This window comes from Octodon degus, unplaced genomic scaffold (assembly GCF_000260255.1).
Source record: "Octodon degus isolate 3935 unplaced genomic scaffold, OctDeg1.0 scaffold00135, whole genome shotgun sequence".
Taxonomy (NCBI): Eukaryota; Metazoa; Chordata; class Mammalia; order Rodentia; family Octodontidae; genus Octodon; species Octodon degus.
In genome coordinates this window covers 6,761,308-6,767,307 of record NW_004524711.1, presented here as the reverse complement: position 1 = coordinate 6,767,307, position 6,000 = coordinate 6,761,308, and positions in this window count along the sequence as shown.

Genomic DNA, 6,000 nt, shown 5'->3' with positions numbered 1-6,000 from the left:
CATCAAGTATTGATATGTTGAACTTTCAGTCCCTATAGAATATGATGAAAAACATTTAAAAATTAGAATATATTTTTAAAAATAGGGATAAAGAGTTATATACTTCTTATGTTTACACATAAATCCAGAAATCTAACCATATACAACCTTGAAGGAGGACATTCCCATAATATTCCTTTTCCTATCTCCTGCCTTCATTCCCCACCCCCTTCTTTTTGAACAATCATCTACCTAAGAGACAGCACAGCAGCAACTGGTATGTCATGACAAGTAGCCCGTATTCAGAAGACCAGAATGACAGGCACTCCAAGCATGAAACTACTATTACAGATTACCATCTTCAGTGCAGTTGCTTAGTTCACAGGTATCAGTATATAGAGTTAGTCAGGGTGAGAATCTTTCCAATTAACTGTTAGATTCAAAAATCTTCTGCAGATTCTCAGGATCATTGCCTTGCCCATCTTCTACATATTTATTGTCATGTTTCCTAGCTGTTCTCCTTTCCCTCTTTTGGCGATATCTCTCTTGTGGTACTAAGTTTGCCAGGAGGAATCTAAACAGAGAACATTTGTCAAGCGGGGCACTTGGAGCCTGGTCTACAACAGAGGCTTGAGTGGCAGCATCACTCTTTCCTGATGAGATTCTGGGAGGGCTCCACACAACACTGAGCATCCACCTGAGGTGTATGTAACACCGCATCACCAAATACCTGGAATGAAGCTGGGAGCATTATGTCTACTTCATGGGATGGAAAGCAGTAGTTTATGCATGTCACATACCTTGAACAGGTGACAGTGTTAAAAGCTATTTTTTAGAAAAGTGGGTTTCATGGTAGTTTCACTAGCCAAAGTGCCTCATTCTGAATCTGCATTTTGTCTCTCTGATTTCTTCTTCTCCCAAACACTTTCATTAAATCACTGACATTATACAATTTAAACAAGGACTGCAATTATGATTGCCTATTCTTCCAGCTGCTGGAAAGCTCTTGAAGAACTTGACAGTCAGCGTGAGAAAGCTGGGACAGTGTCTGGATTGTCCACCCCCTCTTCCCTCTGGCTTCTCTTCCTCAGGCTGCTCAGCCACCTCCCTTCCTCTTGCTCAAGGACTCTGGCTGAACAACCCCAGATCCTCTTCCTAGTTTTTGCCCAGCTCCTCCTGCATCTCTGGTGTGTAGGGTCAAAACACTCTTTCTTCTTTTGAGGGAGAGACCTTCTAGCACCATATTTTAAAATTCACAGAAGGCAAACAGAGATAGTATACTACACTTTATTTTAATTTTGTATTATGATTATATTTCACAGTGTTTATATTGGTATTCAACAAATGGAGGCCTTGCTCACAGCTTATGTAGCTGATTTCATGTAACTGAATGTTATGGTGTATATATAACCACTGATTTTCTCTCAGAAATTGGAGAGATGAACCATTCCGTGTGACACCCATAACCTCCACCTCGTTCTTTCCTTTGTAGGCCAAACCACAGTGTGTAATTGCGTGTTTATTTTGTGTTTAATGTTTATCTCTTCTCCCACACTCTGAGGCCATGTGAGGGCAGGGATCAGATCTACTTGGTTCCCCCAGATTTCATTATATATCTGGCGTCGTGCACTCTAGAATTGCATAGTCTGAGCTCCAGCTGCACATGAAGTCACTAGGAGAGTTTACAATAAAACATCCAAAACCTTTAACTGATGAACTGATTGCTCTGGGTGGCATTTGTGCTTCTGGGATTGCAAAAGACCGGCGAGTGATCATTTCTCAAGTTGAACCACTGCTCTGGGCTGCCGGGCCCAGGTTGCCTACCTGTCTCCTCCCCCGGCTCCAGGCTATGTGCCCGCGCTGCTGGCTGGACGTGTTTCCTCACGCGCCTGCCTTGGCCTAACTCCTTCCCGAGGCCCACCCTAACACATTCCGCCTCTGCTTTAAAGGACTGTTTATGGCCTGCTACCTCCAGGATGCGGCTCCTGATGAAAACTGTCCAGACCCTGAGCCTCCTGTGTAATTTAGAGCCCAGCCCTCCTCCTTAAAATTCTTTTCTAATACTTTCCACAAGCATGTGCTTCTGTTGGCAGTGCCATAAGTGTGACTGATCTTGACCGCAAGCTCCTTGAACTTTGCCGTAGCCCACAAGTTATGATGGCAGGAGCTGTGCGACCCGACAGGGAGGCAGAGGGAGTTCTAGTCGAGCACCAGTATGAGATGAGCAGAAGCAGAGGCAGGAGGCTGCGGGAGTGTTCAGGTCTCTGGCACAGGGCAGACTACTGGGAAGCTGGAAGGGAGAGGGCTTTCATGACCCTTTCCCGGCTTCCAGCATGTGAAGAACAACCCAGGAAATCAGCCCTGTGGGCCGTAGCCCAGGCCGATGCATCCACTTTGCAGGTGGCAAGGCTGGGGCAGGTTCAGCTCGTGAAGGGCAGGTGCCTTGGGAGACTACTGTGGCTTTTGCCCACACCAGTCATTTCCAGGGTAGCCTTTGGTTTGGAGACTTTTCCTGCCTACCTTGATTTTATTCATCCAAACTATTTTATATGTACCCAGTATTTACTTTTAAAAACTCTCTAAATTAACTCACTTGGTTTTTTTCTTATCTTGAACTTACAGGTTACATGTATAAATGTTTGATAAACACAGATTGTATATAAAAGAGTGATCCAAAACTATAGTGAACATCAACTTTTTTTAAAGAAAATGTGTTAGACTTGAGGCCTTTATTGGTAAATGCATGCAACTAGAGGCTATGCTTATAAGTGATATAAATCAGACCCATATGTGTAAACATTGGATTGTGTCCCTTGTATAGGAGCCTGAAAGAATAAATAAAATCTGAACTATACAATAGATACAGTAAAACAGAAGGAAACTTAACATAAGGAATAAACAAACGCAGATGAGGGAGAAAGAAGATAGAAAAAAAGGAAAAAGAAATCATGTAAGTATGTATACAGGATAGCTGAGAAGATTGTACTACTAATTTCTATCAGTTTTTTGAAAGTAGTTAATGTTTAGAAGTTTTACTTTGACTAATTCTATTTGCTAATATTTGTAATCTGAACAACTACATTTGTTTAATTTTATTGAGAAACAAATAGCAATGAGACAGTTTCAAAACCGATTACTAGGACGGTTTCAATAATTAATACATTGCATATTGTTGTCTTCATAGTGGTTATTCATAGTATAAGATGCAGACATGATATCCTGTCCAAACACTATTAGTACAAATCTTTCTTCACATTGAATTAAGAGAAAGTAGCAGTATATCTATCCTATCTATTTTGTATATACAGATAGAAAATGGTCCTTTATTTGTATCCCCTTTTTTCTTCAGTTTTGTCAGAGATGGGTAATCCATTGCCATTTAAATATTGTAGATGCATGAATTCAGTAAAATATTCCAATATAGTCCAGTAGTCCATAATAGTAGTGCGTTATCTGTAGGACTGGCAATATCAGAAGTTGTTGACCTGAGCCTTTTACAGCTCAGCATACTAATGCAACTTTACTTTTTATACCTCATTTTTATACTTTTCTACTAGATGGTTAAGACCAAGATAAAGCAAGACCTATATACCAAGAAATGTGACTTTTGTATCTGACAAGGTCAGTCAGATCACCTCAGGATTTACCCTAAAGTCCCATACCACAGTTTGTAGATCCTTTGTCAGTGCCAGCCATGTAGATGAGTCACGGTCATTGCTCGACCAATTGGAGCAACTACATTGAAGACAGCAACATGTAATATAGCAACAGCAGTTAAATGCTTTCCATCTTGTTCTATTATATATATAGAACCATCTTTAATGTCTTATCTATTATTATTATAATACTCTCTTTAAAATAAATTTAAAAAATAAAAAGTTAAAAAACAAGGAAAAAATTAAGGCTTAGTGAAAGGAAGAGGGACTGTTTAATGGTGTGATCCATCTTGCATGTCTATATCTGGTGGTCTAGCAACAAATGTTACGATAATATGCAATAGAACAACCATTGTTAATACTCCTTTATTGTTCTGAAGTTCTGTACTATTTGTGCTGTCTTGTACTTCTCTGTTTCTGTCTCTGTTCTTGCTTTTTGTTCTAGTTTTTTTTCTTTTAAAAAACAACCAGAATGGTGTGTCCTCAAACACCTTATTCACTGGGCCTAGTGCCATATGCCTTTTGGTTCTTCCCCAAAGACTTCCCCAAAGTCTTCCCCAAAGTAGCCATGAAAGATAAACATTTTAGATTGATTTAGGACTTCAGGGTGACAACTGTGCTAAAGAAAGTATTAAAATGATGGGACGAATGTTCAAAGGAAGAGGAAATATTTTGAGAGCCATTAGTATCAGTGTGTCTTACTTCAATATTTTAATTTAAATACATGCCACAGTTTTCATCATACCTCCTACATTTTTACTAAGTGTGCAGACAATGGTATCCAGTGCAGTTATGGGCTGCCTCTTCTCTACTACAAATTTGGGCTCATATAATGAGTTTTATGGATCAGAAGCCCCCTCTGGGAATCTTGCTCAGCTCAACTGTGCCTGGCTTTTCTCAACTGTAGAATGCTGTGCCTGTATCATGAGGTGCTGGGAAGTGAGAGGTGTCAGCACACACAGCCCCTTTTGCTGCTACCTCACACCGCTCCATGTTCTGGCCTCTCCTGCATGTTCCTCTTATTCTGCCTTAAAGCCATTGCAAGATGGTCTCCACCCCCAGCCCTGGGGGATACTTTGTCTTCAACTGTGCTGTCCAAAGTCTTGGGACATGAATGCCTGTAGCCTGAAGGACTCTCATCTTCATTACTGTTCTCATTTTCCCCACACCTTGTACCAGTGTTGCTTCTCTTCTGTGAGTCTGCTTGTGACCTGAGGATATGTGAGTGTGGTATGCAGTATGTATGTGTGGCAGTGGGTGTAGTGCATGTGGTATGTGCATGTGGCAAAAGTATGTACATATGATGTGGGTGGTATATGTGGTGTACATGTGTGGTATGTAATGTGCATGTATGTGGTATGTGGTGGGTGGGTGTCATATGTGGAGAGTATGTGTGGCATGGGATGGGGTGGGGTTATGTGTGGTATGTGGTGAGTATGTGATATATGTGTGTGTGTGTGTATATATATATATATATATATATATGTAGTGTGTGTGTGTGTGTGTGTGTGTGTGTTGATGGTGGGAGTGTTAATTATGAATAGGAATTTCAGAACAAGCCTCCTGGGAAGATCTCAAAATTTAGAGTTGAAATAGGAATCCAGAAGGACCCCTGCTTTTGCAAATGTGGGCACAGCTCACAGGGCTACAGATACTTAAAGCAAATTTCCACTCAGAATCTCCTCTGACTTCAGTGCCTTTCTGTGGCCCAAGTGTCTTTTCCTGACAACTGTGTCCCTATAACTTCAGCCTTCAGAGTGCAAAGGCTTACCCCCACCTTCAGCCCGAGTCATGCCTGTGACCAGCAGTGACTTATATGCAGCCCAGAGATGGGGACATGATCCAGCAGGCAGTAATCTCAGAAGGCCAGCAGGCAGTGGGCCTAGGCAACATGGCTTGAGCCACCACAGGGCTGCAAAACCTGACATCGCTGGGTCACACCCTTTCAGCAACCCCAGCCTCTTCAGCCCCCACAGGAGTCTTGCTTTCTACCCCAAACCAAGATTTCTTCATCTTCTGGCTGTTTCCAGACTTTCTCTCACTAGACAGTTTTTGATTATTTTCCTCCCCCTGACTCTACGATGTGTTTTCCTAAACACCGTGCATTTATTCCTTAATTGTGTGTATCCCGCCCCCCCCAATGCACATAGAACTGAATAAACACAATGGATATTTCTCATTTTGGATCCTGTTGTAGATCAAGTTCTCTTAGAAACCACTCATTTAAAAGTGATTAATGGTGTGTTTAGAATGAGTACCTTAGCAAGAATGTTTAGTGATGCCATTCCCGGACTTCATGGGTGTTTGGAGAAAAGTTGAAGCCAGAAAATGTTCAATATACAAATGTTAATCACTTAAAAGCCTT